The 24,615-nt window shown below is 39.7% G+C and overlaps 1 protein-coding gene across 5 annotated transcripts in view; it reads right to left on the bottom strand.

The window, feature by feature from the left end:
* Positions 1–24,615, bottom strand: part of rims2a (regulating synaptic membrane exocytosis 2a) — a 229,782-nt gene that overhangs the window by 203,590 nt on the left and 1,577 nt on the right. The window lies entirely within an intron of this gene.

Here is a 24,615-nt window from a genome sequence, read left to right as displayed (position 1 = left end):
TGTCTGGTGTGAGGTATTGTGAATGTAACAAGAGTCAAGAGTCAAGAGTCAAGAGTCAAGAGTCAAGAGTCAAGAGTCAAGAGTCAAGAGTCAAGAGTCAAGAGTTTATGTTCATGTTTAGTTCACATTTATAGTTAGGGTTTTTTGGGATTCCGCATTTGTAAATAAAACTGCACTTGGGTTCATCATGTCATCATGTCATCATCTCTTCATCTGCCTGTTGACAACATCGTTACACTGTTTTAAATAGCCTACCTTTTTTTATTTTCTTGAATGATAAAATGCTCCATTCCACATCATTATTGCTAGTGATTTTTGCATAGCGTCATGTCTGCAGCTGTTGCTTAAAGACCCTATTGTTTTGTTTCCATTCCACATCTGTAAATTCCTTTAAGGACAACTCTCACCCACCTGTCTTTACTTGTACTCACATCCAGAGATGCCTGCAGTTAGATTAGAGGAGGAATGGGCATGAGGCCAATACATGGTTAAGTCAAACAGGGTATTAGACGCTGCTTCTAATTCTTCATTTGACAAGTAGAGGTAGTAACATAAGAAGAAAGCTTTTCTAGCATATTTTTTTAGATATCTCAACAGAGCAAAAACGCCAGTTACGGTTTTTGGTGCTATTCTCACTTTCTCCACTTCTTCAGAATGCAATGACTGACACTCTTCACATGCACAGAAGTTTTGTTCGGAATACATGTAATGCACATGTGTGGTGGTGGGGGCGTGGTTGAGCACTGGCTTGTGAATGGGGAGCAAGATCAGGAGATGAGAAAGATTGTCACTGTTTGTCACTACAGTGAGAGTTGGAGATGAATTTAAGAGTGAGCCGGACACCAGTGAGGGAGAGAGAGAGCTACCACACACACCCCGAGACTGTGTTAAGCTGTGTGCGCTGAAAAGCGTGATTATTGAGTGAAGTGCTGAAAAGCCAATTTTGTGTTATAAAATAAATACAGTTTGAGTTGGATTCGCCGTCTCCCACTTCCTCCTTGCAACCCCATTATGAACTTTGTTACAACATGTAAACGAATATTTGCATCAGACTGCAAAGTTTAGGGGACATATAAACAGTACATTCGGAATCTGCAATCTGCAAAAAAAATCTTTTGGGTGGGCCTCAATAAAAATGGATGGGCCAAGTTTTTGCCCAATTCTTTTTTTTTTTTTTTTTTGGCCAAAATCTTCCTTAACAAACAGTTCTTTCACACTGTCAGAAATTAAAATGTATGCATTTTTTAAACTGTTTTATAAATATATATTTGAAGTCAAAGAATAATCTCGAATACTCTGGGTGGGTCTGGGACTAATTTGGGTGGGTCCAGGCCCACCCGGCCCACCCTTGTCTTTGCAACTACTTTGGAGGTGGGACTACTTTTCTAGGTGGATGCAATTTTGGCTATGCATTACCAGCGTAATTCTTGAGTGAAGTTTGCTCCATGTAAACAATGGCTATGTACAGAATAGCATACTACAATACTACTATTATTTCTGCTATTTGTGTACATTATAAAAAAAAATATTACTGAATATGTATGACCTACTACCTACACCAAAATATATGCATTATACAACCAATGCACACTGTATGAAATACTCAGTACTCAATACCCTGTCAGTCATTTTGGTCTTTGGATGGAGGGATTTAGGAGAGAGGGGGTGGTTTAACTTAGTGGCTAAGTCTGATGGATATGACTAACACCTATAACAGAAATGTTTCACTTACTTTCTTTCAAAACCTCATCAACAATGTGATATGGAGAACAGTGACCTCATTTAGAACTGTCGACGGTCATTTAGAAAGGAACTTGCTCACCAGCACTGATAGTTGCCATGTTATTGGGACACAGTGGTGTTGTGTCAGGTTGTCATGTTAACCTCAACGCAGTGGATCACACATTCATACGGACATGTTGTGACATTACGTCAGGTGGTGCATTTGAAAGCAACACATGACCACAGACCACCATAACCTAAATCCACTTTGATTATAAGATAATTTCTGTGGTTAAAGGGGTTATATTATAAGGTATTTATTATACCTTGAGGAATAACTATCTACCTACCTATCTATCTATCTATCTATCTATCGTATCTATCTATCTATGGACGGACGGACGGTCAGTCAGTCGGTCGGTCGGTAGGTAGGTAGTCCATAGATCGATATGATAGATACAGTTGTGCTCAAATGTTTGCATACCCTTGGAGAATTGGTAATATATGTACCATTTTTAAAGAAAACATGAGTGAGCAGGCAAAACACATTTCTTTTATTTCTTATGGGATTTATATTCAACTGTAAGTTATAACAGAATGGCACAATCATAAAACAAAACATGGCAACAAAGAAAAAAAATTAAATGACCCCTGTTCAAAAGTCTGCATACCCTTAGCTCTTAATACTGTGTATTGCCCCCTTTAGCATCAATGACAGCGTGCAGTCTTTTGTAATAGTTGTCTATGAGGTCCCAAATTCTTGCAGGTGGTATAGCTGCCCATTCGTCTTGGCAAAATGCCTCCAGGTCATGTAAAGTCTTTGGTCGTCTTGCATGAACTGCACGTTTGAGATCTCCCCAGAGTGGCTTGATGATATTAAGGTCAGGAGACTGTGATGGCCACTCCAGAACCTTCACCTTTTTCCGCTGTAACCACTGGAGGGTCAACTTGGCCTTGTGCTTAGGGTCATTGTCGTGCTGTTAAGTCCAAGAGCGTCCCATGTGCAGCTTTCATGCAGAAGAATGCAAATTGTCTGCCAGTATTTTCTGATAACATGCTGCATTTATCTTGCCATCATTTTTCACAAGATTCCCCGTGCCTTAAGAGCTCACACACCCCCAAAACATCAGTGAGCCACCACCATGTTTCACAGTGGGGATGGTATTCTTTTCACTATAGGCCTTGTTGACCCCTCTCCAAACATAGCGCTTATGGTTGTGACCATAAAGCTCTATTTTGGTCTCGTCACTCCAAATTACAGTGTGCCAGAAGCTGTGAGGCGTGTCAAAGTGTTGTTGGGCATATTGTAACCGGCTTTATTGTGGCATTGGTGCAGTAAAGGCTTCTTTCTGGCAACTCGACCATGCAGCTCATTTTTGTTCAATTATTGTCGTATTGTGCTCCTTGAAACAACCACACCATCTTTTTCCAGAGCAGCCTGTATTTCCCGTGTTACCCATGAGTTTTTCTTTGTATCCCAAACAGTTCTTCTGGCAGTTGTGGCTGAAATCTTTCTTGGTCTACCTGACTTTGTCTTGGTATCAAGAGATCCCCGAATTTTCCACTTCTTAATAAGTGATAGAACAGTACTGACTGGCATTTTTAAGGCTTTGAATATCTTTTTATATTCTTTTCCATCTTTATAAAGTTCCATTACCTTGTTATGCAGGTCTTTTGACAGTTCTTTTCTGCTCCCCATGGCTCAGTATCTAGCCTGCTCAGTGCATCTATGTGAAAGCTAACAAACTTATTGACTATTTATACACAGACACTAATTGCAATTTAAAAAGCCACAGGTGTGGGAAATTAACCTTTAATTGCCATTTAAACCTGTGTGTGTCACCTTGTGTGTCTGTAACAAGGCCAAACATTCAAGGGTATGTAAACTTTTGATCAGGGCCATTTGGGTGATTTCTGTTATCATTATGAATTAAAAAGGAGCCAAACAACTATGTGATAATAAATGGCTTCATATGATCACTATCCTTAAATAAAACGATCAGTCATATTTTCAAAATCAATGTGAAAATTTCACAATTTCTGCCAGGGTATGCAAACTTTTGAGCATAACTGTACATACAATAGATAGATAGATAGATACATAGATAGATAGATAGATACTATAGATACGATACATACGATAGGTAGATAGATACGACAGACAGACAGACAGATAGATAGATAGATAGATAGATAGATGTGTGCCTCAGCAGCAGACACATTGGCCTTCTGCTGAGCGAGCATGTTAGAGATACACAGAGGAAAGTCCCGTTACATAACAAAGAGCTCACTCTCTGCATGGGGCATAATTACTCAGCAATTACAGCTGCCAGTGTGCCAGTCTGTGTTGGTCAGTGGGGCTGACAGTGCCCACACTCCTCTCTGCCATCAGAACCAAAACACAGCACCATCAACATCTTTTCATTTACATGAACTATCCGAACAAACCGATTCACTAAAGTGATTTGTACCTACCTACCTACCTATCTACCTTTCTGTCTATCTATCTATCTATCTATCTATCTATCTATCTATCTATCAATCGTATATATTGTATATATCTATCTATCGTATCGGATCTATCGTATATATCTATCGTATCTATCTATCTATCTTTCTATCGTATTGACGGACGGATGGAAAGACAGACGGACAGACAGATAGATAGACAGATAGATAGATAGATAGATAGATAGATAGATAGATAGATAGATGGATGTGTGCCTCAGCAGCGGACACACTGGCCTTCTGCTGAGCAAGCATGTCAGTGATACACAGAGGAAAGTCCCGTTACATAACAAAGAGCTCACTCTCTGCATGGGGCATAATTACTCTGCAATTACAGCTGCCAGTGTGCCAGTCTGTGTTGGTCAGTGGGGCTGGCAGTGCCCGCACTCCTCTCTGCCATCAGAACCAAAACACAGCACCATCAACAACCTTTCATTTACATGAATGTGGCAGGGAGGAGGGCGGGGCTGGGTCGTGATGCTGCACACCTAATCAGGCTATCAAGCCCTCGAGAGGGATAAAGGTGACCGGAGGCGGCAGTTAGAGAGAGAGAGAGTTACGGGCAGTTGTCCTGCATGTGTTTATGTTTGTGTCTTTTTGTTTTATTAAAAGATTATTTATACTGTCAAGCCGGTTCTCACCTCTGCCTTTCCATTGAAGTTTGTTACACTGGTGCCGCAACCCAGGAAGGAGGAGGGATAACCCGTAGTAGAGTCCTCGTAACTACCATCCACCCCAACGGATCCGCCGGGGGACAAAGGAGTCCCGCCACCTGAGAACAGAGGAATGGCCGCCGACCGCGAGGGGAGGAGGGGCTCCTAGCCGACCGCCTGGAGCGGTCAGGGCCGTTACCAGGGGCGGAGGAGACCCCTACTGGCTGCTAAAATGCGGCGTGGTCAAGAGAGGACCGCTGACCACGAGCGGGGAGGGGATCCTGGCCGACCAGCTGGAGTGGGAGAACCGCTGCCAGGGGCGGGGGAGACCCCTACCATCCACCGAAAACGCGGCAGGGCTTTCCGTCCGCCAGGGGCTGGAGGACTGCCTCCGATCCGCCCGGAGAGGCGCGGCTGTCGTCCACTAGAGGGTGGAGGAGTGGCTGAGGAGTGTTGGCCTTTCCCTCTCATTTTTTTTTTTGTTGTTGTTGTTGTTTTTTCCCTCCCCTTGTCACCCTCCCAGGTCCGAAGAGGTGGGGATGGCCTGCCGGCAGGCGGGGCCTTAAGGGCACTCTTGACGCCGGCTCTTGACCCCGCCCAAAAAGGGGGGGATGTACGTCATGCCGGGGGCTCCCTGGCCTGAAGGAAAGGAGGGAGGAGTGTGGCAGGGAGGAGGGTGGGGCCGGGTCGTGATGCTGCACACCCGGCCCCTAATCAGGCTAATCAAGCCCTCAAGAGGGATAAAGGTGACCGGAGGTGGCAGTTCGAGAGAGAGAGAGTTACGGGCAGCTGCCCTACATGTGTTTATGTTTGTGTCTTTTTGTTTTATTAAAAGATTATTTATATTGTCAAGCCAGTTCTAACCTCCTCCTTTCCATTGAACTTTGTTACAATTAACTATTCGAACAAACCGATGCACTAAAGTGATTTGGGCTTCATCACACTACATATGACAGATAGACAATTGTTTAAGATGATGTCACACTAGCCAAATTTTCCACTGATTTTCAGGTGTGAGCTTCATTTACGTAATCGCCAGACAGGCAGTGGGAGACGAAGCACTGGTAGCATCTGCCAGAGAATGTCAAAGAACAATCTGTAATATTCTGGGTGGGCCTGGGTCTAATTTGGGTGGGTCCAGGCCCACTCCGGCCCTTGTTTATGCCACTGCTTTGGAGATGGGACTACTTTTCTAGGTGGATGCAATTTTGGCTATGCATTACCAGCGTAATTCCTGAGTGAAGTTTGCTCCATGTAAACAGTGGCTATGTACAGAATAGCATACTACAATACTACTATTATTTCTGCTGTTTGTGTACATTAAAAAAAAAACATTCTGTATAGAATACTCTTATGACCTACTACCTGCACCATAATATATGCATTATACAACCAATGAACACTGTATGAAATACACAGTACTCAATACCCTGTCAGTCATTTTGGTCTTTGGATGGTGGGATTTAGGAGAGAGGGCGTGGTTTAATTTATTGGCTAAGTCTGATGGAAACAGCTAACACCTTTAACAGAAATGTTTCTCTTATATTCTCTCTTTCAAAACCTCATCAACAATGTGATATGGAGAACAGTGACCTCATTTAGAACCGTCTAAGTTCATTTAGAAAGGAACGTGCTCACCGGCACTGATAGTTGCCATGTTATCAGGATAGAGTGGTGTTGTGTCAGGTTGTCATGTTAACCTCTACGCAGTGGAAACACTGGATTACACATTCATACGGACACGTTGTGACATTACGTCAGGTGGTGCATTTGAAAGCAAACACATGACCACAGACCACCATAACCTAAATCCACTATGATTATATGATCATTTCTGTGGTTAAAGGGGTCATATTATAAGGGGAATCAAATATTCCTTGATCTTTGGAGATGATAGCTCTATCTATCCATCTATCTATCTACAGTATCTATCTATCGACGGACGGACGGATGGACAGATAGATAGATAGATAGATGTGTGCCTCAGCAGTGGACACACTGACCTTCTGCTGAGCGAGCATATCAGCGGTACGCAGAGGAAAGTCCCGTTACATAACAAAGAGCTCACTCTCTGCAGGGGGCATAATTACTCGCCAATTACAGCCGCCAGTGTTCCAGTCTGTGTTGGTCAGTGGGGCTGGCAGTGCTTGCACTCTCCTCTACAATCAGAACCAAAACACAGCACCATCCACCTTTCATTTACATGAACCATCCGAACAAACCGATTTACTAAAGTGATTTGGGCTTCATCACGCTACATATGACAGATAGAAAAACAAAAATTTTGGCAAGCTCCACATGATAGGGAATCAGAGAGAGATAGTTACGGTGATTTGTTTGTCTGTCACCCCTCCAATATTTTCTATAGGAAAGTGTTTCATACCTCTCAATGAAGAGAGTAAGATCTCAACAAAACAGTCTGTACATGTGACACCCTCTGGCAAAATCGAGTTGTTGTGAGTCTGTTAGTGTGGCACCGGCTTCAGGGTGAGTGCATTTGATCTGCTGAATTGCTGCATGTGCAATAAAATGGAAAACATTTAGCATTTTGTACACCGCAACTTGTTGGGAAAAGTAGGTTGTTCCTGGAAAAGCTGCACTGTTGTGAAAATGGTTAAGCTACAGTCATGATAATGAAACCAGCCTGATTTCATGAAAATTAGATGACTGTGGTGACATTTTCACGAAATGAAATTAAGTAGTTCCTTACACGTATTGTGGCAGTTCCAAAGTGAAATGTCCACTGTGTAGTGCTAAAAGCAAATTGAACACCCTGTCTACACCGGACACGAGCGGCGTGTCGCTTCAAAAGAAATAAAACCCCATTATAATCAATGATGCTGTCTACACTGGCAGTGTCCGTTGCGGCGCGTCCATTGCGCCGACAATAAATGGGTTTTGCGTTCCATTATATGCTGTACGGGCTGGCACTACAACACAAATTAAACCTTTTAGAACGTTTATGTTGACATGTCTAGTGTAGACAGCCTCAAGCCATTGCGTTGCATCAATGGACACGCCCCGATGTAGATAGTGTGTAAGATGAGGTTGAGGTTAATGCTCTATCAATCTTAAAATAAACAAAAATGTACCTCCCTACCCTAAACCTGACCAATACTGTAATAAAAACAAATGTGACATGAAAAACACAATTACTGTAGCAACCACATCATTTTGTGGTGCTTCTATGACACTTTTGACTCACATGTCAACTCGCATGCTTTTCAGGACTCATGGACATCCAATGAGACCAAGTTGTCCCCAACACTGATTTCCAATCATTTATATTTGGGGGGGCCCTCTGCCAAACAAGCAACTGCCTTTGGGACGAATGGGAATGCTAACGGATCATTTTCTCCAGGTATTATAGACCTCTTGAGCTCACAAGGTTTTGGTACAGAGCCACAGTGTGGCATGACTGCATGCTAGCATGAAAGCTGCTCTGAAGCCAGAAGGCAGCTAAATTTATGGCTCGCCCTTACACAGCAATGCCCGAAATAGCAGCCGGGTTCAACGCGGACCATTATAGCTACAGACACCTGTTCATTAGGAGCATTCAGCGGGATGGCAGGGGAAGTGCCACCTCTGAACACGTTTCTCTTTAAAAGAGGATTAGCGCTGGGGGAGCACTTGATTCCAGCTGTTATCTGTTCCGCTGTGGCATCTGGATAAAAAGCAATCTCATTTGAGCTCGGAGTGCTGTGATTGGTCGCAGCAGACCCAGGGTAACCTTTGAGTGACAGCTTTTAATCCCTCCTCACATTTAGCGCCACCCCTTTAGAAATGCACGTTCGCTTTGCAGATCTGTTAGAAGATGTTGCGACATGAATCTAAACCCAAAACAGTCATATAAATGCAACAACCCAAATGCTGACAGTAACAAGAAATAAAACAGTGCCCCTAGTGGCATTAATAAGCAAGACTGATTGAAAATGTTTGCACCTCTGAATATTCACTTTCATTGCATCTTTTTTGCCCCCATACAAATGAAAGTAAATGGTGACTGAGGCTAAAACTCTGCTTAGCATCTAATTCCATGGAAAAAAAGAAAGCCGTTCAGAAACAACATAAAGGTGAGTAAATTATGATATACAGTATATATTAATCTGAATTGAGAAAATGCAGTTTCCTAAGACCAAAGACCCATCTTTACAGCTCCTGTCACACACACTCATACACACACCACTGTGCTGTTGTCATGTCTGTGGGTGAGGGGAGGGTGCGGGAAAATCTCTTAAGAGAGTTAGCCACTACATAGCTTACAATACAGCTGTAATGGATACTCCCAGCATTGTTGGAGAGCAAAGTTTCCAGTCTCTATCCAAAACAAACCACCAGTAAGATGAATGCTGTACGTGCACATTAACGAGGCCATACACACATGTAAACAAACACACAAAATAACACTTGTGCAAAAAAAGTCCTATGAGACCCATGTGGGCCATTAGCATGCTCTCTCTATCCAATCTGACCGGGTCAGACAAAGGACACCTATATCACTTGCCAAAGACATGACATCCAAAGTAGCATCCAACTGATATTCTACAGAAGCAGTCGACCATCACAGCAAATACAGTCTCATCCAGCAAACCTGAGCTCAGGCATTAAATGATTTAAAACGGATAGTTCACCAAAAAATGTATTCTGTCATCATATCCTCACCCTCATATCCTCCCAAACCAGTATGACTTTCTTTAGTAGAACACAAAAGGAGCCTAAGTCACCATTCACTTTTATTGTATGGAAAAAAAGATGCAATGAAAGTGAATGGTGACTGAGACTAAAATTCTGCCTGCCATCTTTTGGGTTCCAAAGAAGAAAAAAAGTCAGAAAAGAAAGGTTTGAAATGACATGAGTAACTGATGACAGACGATCCCTTTAATGAAGCACTTGTCACTCCCAAATTTCATCCTTGTAAAGAAATCCATACGCATAATCTCTCTCTATGTTTATATTTATCTCTGTGCTGTGATATAAAAGAATAAGATTGTGGTCAGAACTCAGTGGTGCTGTCCATGGTGCTGGATATGGATCTTACAGCTGCATTAGGTCAATCGAAAGCAGAGCCACAAAACTCAGCACAGCACAATCTAATATCAGCTCCCTGACTGACTGCCAATGGACCGTTGACTGAACGTCTGATGCATATGAGACACAAATATGACAAGAGCAGGCTGAAATCACCAGTTACAACCAGATTGGGGTTCACAGATTTAATAAGTCGGGAAACAAAGTCAGTTTACATATGACTACCCACTTGACAAAGATTTATCTTCGTTTGGAACTCTTTACATTAGCGGAGCAAACATTTTCAAAATAACTAGCCATATTGTGTTTAAAATGTATGTTACTAATGTAAGTTTCTAGGATCGTTGAATCGAAGATGCTGAATATGAATATACTAAATATGACAAAGTTTTTAATGTTGTATATTGTAGTGTATTGTATAATAACTGTTGTTTTCAGCCTGCCCAATCTCATGAAAGTTATGTGACTGTGTCAACATTTTTGCAAAATTATATTATGCTGTTTTTATTACATGTATTGCATCAGTTCCAAGGTGAAACGTCCACTGTGTGGAGCTATAAGAAAGTTACATTTTCTCCAAAACACATGAGGTTTTTAAGGGTATTGCTCTTTCGAGTTTTAAACCAACAAAACCTACCTCCCTATCCTTAACCTTAAACCTAAACCTAACCGATAGTGTCATAAAATTAAATGTGGGATGGAAAACGCAATTACTGAAGCAACCACATCATTATTTGGTGCTTCTATGACACTTTCGGCTCACGTGTCAACTCACATGCTCTTCAGGACTCCCACATCAGCTCTTTGAATCACAAGTGCCGCGCTCTATCAACTGAGCTACCGCGCAATTTGATTGCATTTAAACAAACTTGCCAGTGTAGTTGTCTATGTAATGCACACGTTAAAAAGTATCAAGTCATGCGCTATAGTGAAAGTGTTTTGATGTCATAAGATAGCATTGTGTGAGAAACGGAGTGAAAAGTAATTGTTTCTGAACTGATAATCTGATTTGTGTTAAAGTGGTTAAAAGTCATTATTGTTGTAGTGCCTTTGTCGCGATGCGTACAACGAGCCATGTAAAAATAATTTTGCAAAAATGTCGGTATTATAACGTGATTCTATGAGACCAGGTTGGTTGTATTAATAGTTCTCACTCCCAAAATGTCACATAAAACAAAATAATAATAATGAACTGTGACTGGTCCTTTCTCATTTTGATAAGACAGTCTCTTGCTGTCTAAGTGGGTAGGTGGACCAGACTTTATGCCGATAGCCAAAACAGAAACACAGTGCACTACAGTACAATCAGGTGGAATAGCAGTACACAATGGAAAAGCCCACAAACATCAATGGTGTTCTGCTGATTACATTAGAGCTGGTCTCTATGGGCTGAGGGTTACACAGAATAGCATCCATTTGATTCCCTTTCCTCCCAATATGCACCAATCAGCATTCACTCTATACTCACATCAATCGAGATCCACTCACAAAGGAAAATCACTGGAGCAAAACAAACTCACTACGGGAATGAGACAACAGAGTAGAAACCACAGAAACAATACATCAGTACAACTTTAAATAGACAGATCGGTATTAGGCAGCCTATGCGAGCACATGACCTAAAGCACAGTGTGAAGAGAGTACTCCCTTGCCTCTTGTGATCTTGAATAGCCATCAATACAAAACAATTCCCCAGTGAGACTACATTACCTAATGGCTCACAGTAAAAGGTTCTTCTTATCACCGATCAGCTATTGGCTATCTGGTTGATCCTACAGTCCCAGAAGTTTGCAGCATCTCAGATAAGAGAAACAATTAAAGCCTAAGTGTGTGATCTGTGCGCACTAGCGGGACCAAATCGAACTGAAAATAATAATAATACTAATAATACTTTCAAACAAGTACTTTTATGGTGTTTCTGTTCTTTTTTTTTTTTTTAAGCTTTACTGACCATGGTCACTGCATGCTTTCGAGCAGCATCAATATTCTTCAAAACACATATGGATGAGTAAATTATAGCAGAATTTTCATTTCTCAGTGAACTATTGCTGTAATCATTTGCAATGGTTATTTAAATACTTCACCAATGGAGGTCACGATTAGATGGGCTGGAATTTAAAAACTCGTTTCTTCACAGACAAAATATCCGTCTTGTTTACTTTTGTGTTTCTGAACATGGACAGACTCCACTGTTTATCTTTTATTCCTCTGTGCCAGCATTCAAACGGATTAAAATAATAAAACTGATGGAAACAAGCCATGGGACCATGCTGAATTAGAGTGTATAGACAAATCAACAGTCAAGAAAATAGACTTAACTGACTGTAATGGTTTCAATTCAAGTTAAGCTCTTTCGACAGTATGTGTGGCATAATGTCAATTACCACAGAAAATTATTTCATCTCGTCCCATTTTTAAATCACAGTTAAAGTAAGGTACTTACACCAATGTAAGTCTATGGGGCAAGATACAATCAAAGTGCAAGATGCAAATGAACGATGCAATGAAAGACTATCATTCTGCCAAACATCTCCTTTTGTGTTTCACAGAAGAAAGAAAGTCATACAGGTTTGGAACAAAAACAACAGAATTTCCAATTTCCACACACCCCTTTTTCTCTACAGACCAGCACATTTTGCATACAGAACTAATTTGTCATCCAGCGAATATTTAGAAATCATAATTCACTGCACGGGTAGCACAGGAATTTGTGTACTAAAATGAGAATACCAACCAAATGCACGTCAAATCTGAGAGACACGTACAGTTGGTGATGGTTTGTGTATATGATGTGATTAGATATTGTATATACACTGACAGGGGGGTTATAAAGCAAATCTACTAACAACATCCATTACATAATTTTTTTCCCTCCTGAGGTCCACATCAGCCGATTGGAATTAGGTACTGGATAAAGGTGTAGTTTATTACTTCCATAGAGGGATGAAAGAGAGAATGATTGAATTGGAAAGGTAGCTAACAACTGCTTACGAATAAACTAGTAATTTCTAGTGTAATTGACTTTAGTTTCTCTGCAGATTTTCTTTCAAAATTAAAGCCACCATTGGAACAAACTGTAGAGCGAGTTTACATGCATGTTCTTAAAGCGATTATGCTAAATAAACTGCCAACGTCTGTGGTCATTTAAACGCCTTAAATTGCATTCCTGCATCGGGTAACAGTTTAAGCAAAAAAACAATCGACACAGGTAGATTTTTGCCCATTACCCCATTGCCCATTTTGTGTTGCATGTAAACACCTTAACTAGAATTCTTTCTAGCTTTTCCAATGAGCACAAGTGTTGTGCACATGTCAATTTATGTTTTGAAATGAAAAACACAGAATAGTCCAATGATTTCAAATCTCATGTAAACACGGTTTTCTTGTGTTGTCAAATTTTGAATAAGCTGATTTTTGGTAGGTATCAGCGTATTGGTGCACATGAAAACACGCTCATTGAAGTTCATCATAACTATTAACGTCATAAGCACTGTTGGGCAGTAAATAACTAGAAGTAGTGATGCTACTAAATTAAGTATGTTTTAAGTACCGGTTTAGCATGATAAAAGCTATATTACCGAATTGTTTTTGCTTGCATCCTTACAATCGGGCAAGCTGAATGTAACTTTTTTATTTGTATTTAGTGCAAATTTATCTGTCAAATTTGATGCTGCCACCCTAACTGAGTTCAATCAATCAAAACCCCTCTTTGTTTGACTGTAGTTCAGTCATGACAACTCTCGGAAAGATTTAGCATGTTAATGTGGGTATGAAATTTTGATAGGATTTTGGCCTTGGCTGACTAGATCTGCTACGCTGCTGCTGATGCAGAGCAAGTTCAGAGACTTGCTACTACTAGAACATACGCAGACGTACAGAGTTATGCATGTGGACATACTGCTGCACAATTAGACATAAATTCAATCCCCCAACAAGGCAGTGAAGCTGCACAAATGCATAACATAAAACACAAAACACAACCCCCCAAACAAGCAGATCAACCAAGTACTTGTGTACTGCTGCTGCTCCAAAGAGCCATGTGGACTGAGTGTATGCTAGCTAAATGTGCCTTTGCCTGCTTTGCCGAGTGGCAGAACGCTAATTAACTAAATCTCTATGTCTGCCTAGGCCTGCTTGGCCGAATGACTTAAACGGTCAGTGACCTGACTCATAATGTGTACCTGGACCTGGAAAGCTCAGAGCTTATTTAACTAGTGATAAAGCCTAGCTATGTGTGGATTAAATTAAACTAATGACCTAAGACAGCAATGTGTGCCAGTGCCTGATTTTGCTGCCGCTTACTTTGATAAAGAAGTGCCTCTTGTATATGTCATGGCCAAAAGCAGACCTTACCATGCAAGCTGCAGAAGAAAAAGCCCCAGCAACCCCCTGAGCAAATAGCATTTTCAGAGAAAACTCTCCCAGTGCGCTCTGCAATGAAACCTGCTTATTTGCTAACTAAGCACATTTAAATGTTAGCATTTCACAATTAATGTCAACAGAACGTAATTTTACAGCATGGGGCATAAACATAAAACTGCAGCATATAACTTGTAAAAGCAAAGGGCACTTTAAAAAGAAAAATCTTTGATCAAATCAATATCGGCCAATCTCAGTGTAAAAAAATAAAATAATTGGTGATCGTATCGGCCTCAAATTTCCTGATCGGTGCACCACTAAAAGAGAGAGTACACAAGTTTACACATCTGATTACACATCAAAGGACCTATCACCTCACACCATGCTAGCCGATTGGCTTGACATATCACATGTGAGCAAGCTGAATTGCTAACAGTTAACAAGTTTAAAGAACCTGTCAGCTTGCGCCATTCAGAGTTTCATGCCTGAATTTAGTCATTTTAATAGTTTTATATGATAAGTAGATTGTAGCTCGGCAAACTACAGTTTCAAAGTAGCTTCCCCAATACTGGTCTAAAGAACCAAACTCCAAATCTGATTCTAAAATTACCTGTCCTGACCTAAACTGCCCACCTTAATGTTTAAAATAACATAAAAGGTTTTTGCATCCCTTCATTATCATTCTCTATGGCATTAAGGGAGGTAAATGTTGTTTAGAGCAACGTGATCTTCCTGTCAGTTCTTCCACCCTACCAGAGCAAAGAGAGCGACTTCAGTCCAAAGCTATTTATAGTCACCCATGAATAACATGAAGCTCTTTAGGATTTGCATGCAATCAGCTTCAGATGAACCGGTGCTACATCATACTCTCAGATTTCTGCACTCAATTTGGCCCTGAGTCGACTGCCCAGCACACAGAAGAGCAGTTTTATCCATTGCTTCACTATCCTACTCTTGAATGGGAGTACACCACAAGAAATACAGTTCACAACCCATTTTACTTCCGTAATCTGACATATTTCTGAAGGAAACAGAATATTAAATTAGAAAAAAATGTAGGACAGGACTTCTGTAATTGATTGGATCATGAAAAGTGAGTGTTCCATACCAGAATGAAGCCAGGTAGTTGAAGTGGAGGGTTCGAAAAGCTATAGGTATTTATGACCTCTTTCAGAAACGAAAATTGTTTTAGAGGCAGAGCAAGTTATTATATTTTAATGAAAGATTACGAAGACAAACTGTTTAGAATAACAAGAACAGATGAATTGTGGAAGGAAAACAATTAAGGTCAATTTTGATTTCATGTTGACTTTATGTGTATATGCAATGAGCTTTATGTGGCCGTGAAATTTACCCCTAAGTGGACTATTGCAGGAGACCAACAGTTGTTAACAATAACACATCACGGGCCAGCCCAATCTCATGAAAATAATGTAACTGTGATGATATTCAAGTTTTAAATCAACAAAACTTAACTCCCTACCCTTAACCTTAAACCTAAACCTAACCCATAGCATCATAAAAGCAAATGTAATTGCTGAAGAAACCACATCATTTTGTGGTGCTTCTATGACACTTTCGGGTCACGTGTCGACTTGCCTGCTCTTTAGGACTTGTAACCCCGGTTCTTTGAAATCACAAGTGCAGATTATCAATTTGATCACATAAGAGCAAGCTAATAAATGTAGTTATTAAAGTGTTTTGTTGTGTGAGGCCCAGGACGAAAAGTACGTGTTTATGAACTGATAATCTGCTGTTTTACTCGTGATTTGTTTTCAAGTGAATGATGTCAGGATGTCATGGGCTGTTCATGAATCTCTGCAAAGCTGAAATGGTGCCAATTATTTGGACTGATAAATTACAATGATATTAGATTGAGAAAACAAGCAAAAGCTAACAATGGAAAGAGTTTAAAGGAATAGTTTCACCAAAAAAAAAAATAAAACAAATAATAATAAATAAAAAAATGGTGTTATCATTTATTCTATAAAATTACTCTGTGAATTACTTATTCCTTGGAGCACATAAGGAGAAGTTGGGCAGAATGTCCACTCTGGTTTTTGTCATACAACAAACATGTATAACCTGTTATGACATCAAACGGCATTGGCTCTTGCATGTCTTGTGACCGATAGTGAGAGATTTGAGAGCTATGGCAAAGTAGAAGATTTTCAGTGAATAATATTTTAAATTTGAGTCTCTTCCTCACACAAACCTATCATATGTCTTCAAACGACATGGAATATAGAGCACAAATAGTACAAACTACTTTTATACTGCTATTATGGTGTTTTTTGTTTATTTTGGAACTGGACAGACCCAGCTCCCATTCAATTTCGCTGTATGGAAAAGAGCACCCAGGACCATGTGCTTTGGTTTTCCACTAAATAAAGAAAGAAAAGTCGCCCGGGTTCGGAATGACTTAATGGTGAGTAAATGATGACAGAACTATTATTTTTGAGTGAACTATTCCTTTAAGTAGCCTACACAACACGGATAGAGTTTACAGGTCCGTAGATGTAAAACGAACTGAGAAACATACAGGAGGAGGTTGCTCTTGTGCCAGCATATCTCCAAATGCTGCACACTGATCAGCATGTTCTCTCGCTCTCTCTGTTTCCCAGCATGCTCGGTCAGTCTTATGCAATAGCAGGATAGAACTATATGGCAGTACTGTTGGGTTGCTCAGCTCTTTGACATACTGCTCTATGTATTATACTCATGCTGAGCATATCCGCTGCACAGGAAACTGGCTGACTTCTGCTTTACTCATACACAGCACATCACAGCATGCTAGTTTGAGGTCATTCATTCTGTGCACAGTATACAAACTGCAAAAATAGTACTGTGGTATGTTGTTATACTAGCATCAGTTGTATTACATATAGGCTCCATTCTAAAACCTAGTGAGCCGAGTGTCTACATAGCCAGCTGCCTTCTAAGGAGTCGTTCAAACCAAATTCATTCAAGGGAAAAAAAAGCGTTTTTAAAAGTTTGTGTTCTTTTAAAATGACCGGACATCTAAAAAACATGACGCTCCTGCATGAGATGCTGAAAACAAACAGTGCTATGCAGCGCAAACGATCAAAGACGTCCATCAAGCGCATGTTAACACACACACACACACAAACAGATCAGATGGAGGCAAAAACACATTTGGTGTGAACATTCGTGTGAAGGCAGCATCCTAACTGAAATGGAACCTTATAAGCTAATGACACAATGAAAAGCTAAAGACAAAATAGTCTAATAAGCATACTTTGAAACACCTAGCACAGAAATGAGTAAAATAGTCAAGTCATCTTGAATGGCTTTTCTTACTGAGGTTGAAAGAAGGTGTTTAGCTTTTGGAACATCCTTCATGTTGAGTGTGCATCTGTTATGCCTTAATACGCTGCCTACTGTATGTAGGCAGATCACTAGAAACATTCTGGAACATTATTAGCCCATACTGTACATTAAAAAAGCTATCAAATGAATGAAACATAGTAAATAGTCAGAATTCATATGAACACATGCGTTAAGTGTAGTGTGGACAGCAGGGGAGGAGGGGTGGGTTACATCAGAAGAGAGACAAAAAGAGATATGAAGAGAGGAAGAAATGAGAGCATGGGTAATGCTAGTGACAGAACATGAACGAGTCATGAAAAAGAATGCAAGTAAAAAGAGAGGAGGGCATAGATAAAACTACATCAGCCATGATGTTCCATACAGAGATAAACACTCCAACTTTGGGTAACCAACATCCAGTCTATTTACCAAGCAGCCCATTCACATCCAGCTAGTATACGCTAAAGGAGACATTAGATGAGCGGGATGGAGCCATTTGGTGTGTGTTGCTTACTATTTGTTTTAAATAATATCTGAAACAGTATACAATGATAAACTTTTCAACATTAGTATGCTACACTGTTGTCACATGACCTAATTACGCAGCATGTTTAATTCAGCGAGTGTTGTCCAGTTCTCATCTCTGAAATTTCTGCATACTTCAAAATTAGTATGGTAGTATGTCATTTTGAACATAGCTCTAGACAATGAGTACAGAGCCAAGTATTGTTTGCTCAGAGTAGATTTGGGCTCTGTTCCAAAACCTAGTCAGCTGCCTATGTAGGCAGAATTTAAAATGAGTCAAAAAAGAGCTGTTAAAAATGGCTGATTACTTCCAGCTCATGCATGGAATATATGGAAATGGAACCATGCATACTGTGCACAATATTCATCACGCATATTCCCAAGTAGTATAAGTAGTATGGTAGTGTGCTCTGGTTGTATACAGCACATTTTTGCAAATACAGTTGGCTATCCAGGAATTCCATGCATGCATAAAGAAAACTTGCATTCTGTGCACGGTATGCATACTGCATTGCACCAAATAGTGTGAGTAGTATGGTAGTATGCTCTAGTTGTATACTACCAATTTTAGATGAAGTAGGTTGTCAAGGAATTCCACGCATACAGAGAACATGCATAATGTGCACAGTATCCTTACTGCATACAGCAAAATAGTATGGTAGTAAACTGCATATTGTACAAAATTTAGTAGGTCAACCAGGTATTCTAAGCACACAGACAACTTGCATACTGTGTACAGTATACATACTGCATGCTTCAAAAATATAGTAGAACACTCTGGTTGTATACAAACATTTTTAAACATAGTAGGTCATTCAGGTATGCCATGCATACTGTGCACAGTATCCTTACTGCCAAAATAGTAGGTTTTAACATGCACAATTTGGAAAATCTAGTAGGTCAACCAGGTATTCCATGTAAACAGAAATGTTTTATATTGTGCACAGGATGCATACTGCATATCTCAAAATAGTATGTTGAAGGCCTCTACTGCACATTTTGGCAAATGTAGTATGTCAACCAGGTATTCCGTGCAAACAGAAAACTTGCATACTGTGTACAGTATACATACTGCATGCTTCAAAAATAATATGAGAAATAGGGTAGAATGCTCTGAATGTATACTACAAATTCAAAATGTAGTACATCGTCCAGGTATACCATGCATGCTGTGCACAGTATCCTTACTGCCAAAATAGTATGGTAGTATGCTCTGGTTTTAACCTGCACATTTTGGGATATCTAGTAGGTCAGCCAGGTATTCCATGCAAACAAAACTTGTATACTGTGCAAAGTACACATACTGCATACTTCAAAATAATATGTGGAGTAAAGTAGTTTATTTCTGGTTGTATATTGCAACTTTTGCCTGAACATAGTAGGTCATCCAGGTACTCCACACATACTGTGCACAGGATCCTTACTGCATACTGCAAAATATGCGGTATATTAGTATGCTGTTCCAAGCACAGTCTAGCCTAGAGTATGCTGATGGAAGAATTTAATGAGCTGGATGGAGCCATTTGGTGTGTGTTCTGCTGTGTGGATTCCTCCTCACTTTGTCCCCCCTGTGATTTTGCATATTGAACACACAAGTAGCATGTATAAACATTATTATCATTATTATTATTATTACATGCAAATACATTTTATATTGCACCATGCTGTACATTTGTATACTGTATTGCACTATGCTGTACCATGGCTTTGATAAACATCATATGAATAAGACTATTAGATGCTTTGTCTATGACAGTATGATCTGTGCATCTGGTTAAAAAAAAAAAAAATTAGTAGCTTAAATGCTAAAATACTTTTGGTGTGTAGACTGTATAGTGTAACTTGCAAAGTGGAGCTTTCAGCTTAGGTTAAAGGGATAGTTCACCCAAAAATGAAAATTATCTCATTATTTACTCACCCTCACGCCATCTCAGATGTGTCTGACTTTCTTTCTTCAGCAGAACACAAATAAAGATTTTTAGAAGAATATCTTAGCTCTGTAGGTCCATACAATACAAGTGAATGGTGAGCAGCACTTTAAAGCTCCAAAAAGCACATAAAGGAAACATAGCCATAAACCATATGATTCCAGTGGTTAAATCCATATCTCCAGAAGCTATATATGGATTTAACCACTGGAATCATATGGATTACGTCTATGTTTCCTTTATGTGATTTTTGGAGCTACAAAGATCACCATTCACTTGTACTGCATGGACCTACAGAGATAAAATATTCTAAACATTTTTGTTTGTGTTCTGCTCCAGAAAGAAAACCATACATGTCTGGGGTGGAGTGAGTAAATGATGAGAGAATATTCATTTTTGGGAGAACTATCCCTTTAACTAATTTTTCTGTTGAGTAATTAGTAGCTTAGCTAGCTAATTTTTTTGAAAAGCTCCAACACTGTCTATGAGTAAGTGTGCGTTTGTACAGTTTGTTGTCCGGTAGAATGATCACGGCGTTCCTCACAGACAGATTGGAGAAGGGGTTCCTGTGATTACTATTGAAGCAGATTTCCATATGTGAGCAAATGATCACAATAGCATGGCATCAAACTTTCATTATGCCTATGATAGGTTTGAAAGAATTAGTGGTATTTGCTAAGGCAAGCATCACTGTTACTACTGCTTATACTTGGGTTTAGGAGTATGGTCGAATCCCTAACCCTAAGTATTAAAGTTCAGCGTGAAATTAGTCCCGTACCGTTTGTGCTATGGTCATGAATGATACCTGAAATTCTGCGGCTTCTTGAGGAGTAGTCCTAGCAAGGGATGTGCCAGGGTGGTCGACAAATCAACTAGTCGTCCAACAACTAACAAGCCGATTTGTAGGTTTGAGTACTATTAATATTTTTATAGGTGGTGGTTTTAAAGGGAATAACAATTCTTGAATTAAATGAGAGATGAGAAAGTGCGAGCGCGAGGTGATAGACTGTGTTCCGCGACTGCTACTGGGTCCTTGAATAACGTATCACATGTGAGTCAGGGCAACCGTTGGAGGTTCTGGTGCCCAATGGTGCCCCCCTAGGGAGTTGGTGACCTACGCAGACTTCGTAATATGAGTATAGGGAGAGGCGGTACTGGATGTGTACCCGGCCCACAATATAATTTTGCAATTCTGCGCTATTGAATGCGCAGCTTGGATTGCCCTGAAGCAATTCAGTACCATTGAAGCACGTCATAAGCAGTTTTGTGCAGCTCTGTATTGGAGGCTTTCTTATTTCTTACTTTTCTCACTTTGATAGTTTTGTTCAATAAGATGTTATAGTTATTTAGCCTATTTATTTGTTGGATATCCATTAGTTACCATGTTGATGTGCTGCGTTAAGGGTCCGTATATCCCTCTGATACGCGCCTGATCGGGATCATGTGAACATAACAGAGCGTTATTATGTATTATCCTTAACACTGACTAGTCGTTTAAACAACCGACCGAAGAGTAGATTATGAAAATTGGTAGATTTGCACATCCCTAGTCTCAGCCTGAGACGGTATATTCCATTTACTGGCCATGTGTTGAACACAAAGCCAGCAAGCACTAGCAGAAAATTGGCCAGCTTTATGCAACTTTGCAGAGTCAGGGAAAATTAAGTTGCTTATTTAGTCGCCTGGAAATTAAGCTGTTGATACTTGTCTCCTTTTTAGACAAAGGCCTCAGTGATGTTAAAGGGCAGAGGGGCAAACCTCAGGGTAATAAAAAACTGTTGGCAACAACTTCTCTACTCAGATTTCTCTCTTTATCTATCCTCTCTCCACCCAAATCTCTTCAACATCCTGTTTCTCATTCTTTCTGTCTCTTTTAAACTCTATAAACACGTCCCTTGGCCCTCTCTGATTTACAGCAAATAACTCTTTGTGGCTCTTCCAGTGAGATGACAGGAAGTTGGCATCACTCCCGCAGAGGGCTTCTTCCTCCCTTCATTCTCCCAGGACTCCCTGAGCTGGATTACAGCAAGTGTTGTGTGTGTGTGTGTGTGTCTGTATAAATGTGCATATGACTCTTTTAAAAAATATATTATTTCAAGAGGAGCATTCCTTGGCCCAGCTGCAATGCTCCGCTAACATTTATGGTGCAACAACCAGAGCTAAGCCTAAGCATCAGAAAAAGGTACAGAACCATGTTCCCTACAAGTCTGTTATAGTAATGAGAAAATATTGTATGTAAAAACCTTAGTCATATCATGAGGATTTGACTTGAAAAAAATTTGAATCTTTTGAAACAACTATAAATGCAGTAACAATGTAAGAAACAAGCAACTAAAGTTAATCCATAATAAGGTGCTTAATCGTTTCAATCTAAACCTTTTGTGCAGCACACTTCATTGTTTTTTTTCACAATGTAATGCAGGCTTTGCAAGGGGCTGTTATTGAAGAATGGAGCAATTAAAAATATATTCAACCCGACAGCAAACCTACAAGTAATCTTTCACATGCAAAGCGGGCGTTTATATAGAAGTCTTAAAGACAGGCAGCAGCAAAAAAAAAAAAATCCTCACTATACAACAATTCTAACAACTGCCTAAAACTTTTGCACAGTACTGTATATATCCATACATATGCATTCATACATATATACTGTATATACTGTATATATATATATAAAATGTTATATAATGTACTGTATATATTTATGAACAGCCCATTTAGTCAGAGAGACGTGGCAAATGGTGCAAAAAAACTTGATTATCTTTATATGTTGACTTCATGGGAAAAATTATAAAATGTTTACAAAATGTATGATATTCCCCCTTTAAATAAAACACAAATAAAGTGACGGCCTTGTGGACCAGCGAGTAGAATGTGAGAAGGCCACGAGTCTCATGATGTGGGCAGCAGCACTGCACATTTACTGATCAGTATAAGTAACACTCAGGAGCCAACAAGCCACTCTGTTGTTGTGTAACTCTACACCGGCCGTTTGCACACAACTCTAAAAAAGATCAGAGGCCTCGTGACAGTGTCCACACTGATGGCAATCAACCGTCACTCTCGTCAGCCTCACTTATATGACATCAGCACTGGAGTGGCTAACATTATCTCTCTCTCTCCCTCTCATTCACCGTGTCCAAATTATGAATGGTGGATGTGTGTGTGTGTTTAAGAGGGAGGGATTCAGTGACTCACCTAACACACACACCAGCACTGAGGTGGCAGTCAGCTTTACGTCTGTGACTCATGTTTACTTCACTTATTGCATGGAATCTACTATATTTCCATGCTGCAGTGTTAATATTTACCCAAAAAAGTCCACAATGGATCAAAAGACATTACACACTTTCTCGTAGAACTGCACATGCTTTGAATCCTGGGTATGAGAATTTGTATATTAATTAGATGTCTTTTTTACTGTTTCTTTGAACATGCACAATGGTATCTAAGCCAGCAGTGAATCTTGTAAATAAAGCAAAAGATGAGGGGTAAAAAAATTCTCACTGTATCATTAGGAGGGGAAAATCAGCTTGAAATCATCATTTAGCTTAAAGGAATAGTTCAATCATTTACTCACCCTCATGCCATCCCAGATGTGTATAACTTTCTTTCTTCTTCAAAACACAAATTAAGATTTTTAGAAGAATATCTCAGCTCTGTAGGTCTATACAATGCTAATGAAAGGTGATAAAAACTTTGAAGCTCCAAACAGCACATAAAGGCTGTATAAAAGTAATCCAGTGGTTTAATTCATTTCTTCTGAAGTGATCCAATCGGTTTTGGATAAGAATAGACCAAAATATAATGATCATTATTTCAAGCTCGATTACACTTCTTAGTGCTTGATGCATGCGCAGAGAGCTAGATGGAGCTAGGAAGTGTAATCAAGCTCGAAATTATGATCGCCAAGGTGACTGCTGATGTCAAGATTTAAGTGAAAAAGGTGTTGCACTTTGGTCTGTTCTCACTTCAGAAGACATGGATTAAACCACTGGAATCATATGGATTATTTTTATGCTATCTTTATGTGCTTTTTGGTTCACTTGCACTGTACGGTCCTACAGAGCTGAGATATTCTTCTAAATATTTTCGATTGTTTTCTGCAGAAGAAAGGGATGGCATGAGGGTGAGTAAATGATGAGGTTTTTTCCCCCTTAAATTTTACTTTAAGAACATTATGATATTTTGTTATATTTTATGAAATTGCTCAAATAAACCAAACTTTTCTACAGGTTTGGAAGAACAGTTTAGTCTTTCTATTGTTTAGATGCTTCTTACAAGTGAGTTAAGGCTGATCAGATTTATACAGTATTACACATAAAAGCACTGCAAAATATTAATAATGCTAATAAGGAACAATATACAGGACTTTAGGTTAAAGAAACAAATGTCCCATTAAGCATTTTTCATTATACATTGATGTTTTTGACTTTTACATTTTAAATAGAAAGACTAGCTATTAAAAATATTTTCCTCTGCTCCTTTTTTTTTTTTTTTAAATCTATTAATGTCTTATTGCAATGGTTCTTTCACTGTCTTCTGCAGATAAACAATCTATA

This window comes from Myxocyprinus asiaticus, chromosome 15, assembly GCF_019703515.2.
Source record: "Myxocyprinus asiaticus isolate MX2 ecotype Aquarium Trade chromosome 15, UBuf_Myxa_2, whole genome shotgun sequence".
NCBI lineage: Eukaryota > Metazoa > Chordata > Actinopteri > Cypriniformes > Catostomidae > Myxocyprinus > Myxocyprinus asiaticus.
The sequence above is the reverse complement of the archived record's forward strand: the minus strand, read 5'-3'. Positions and strand labels throughout refer to the sequence as shown.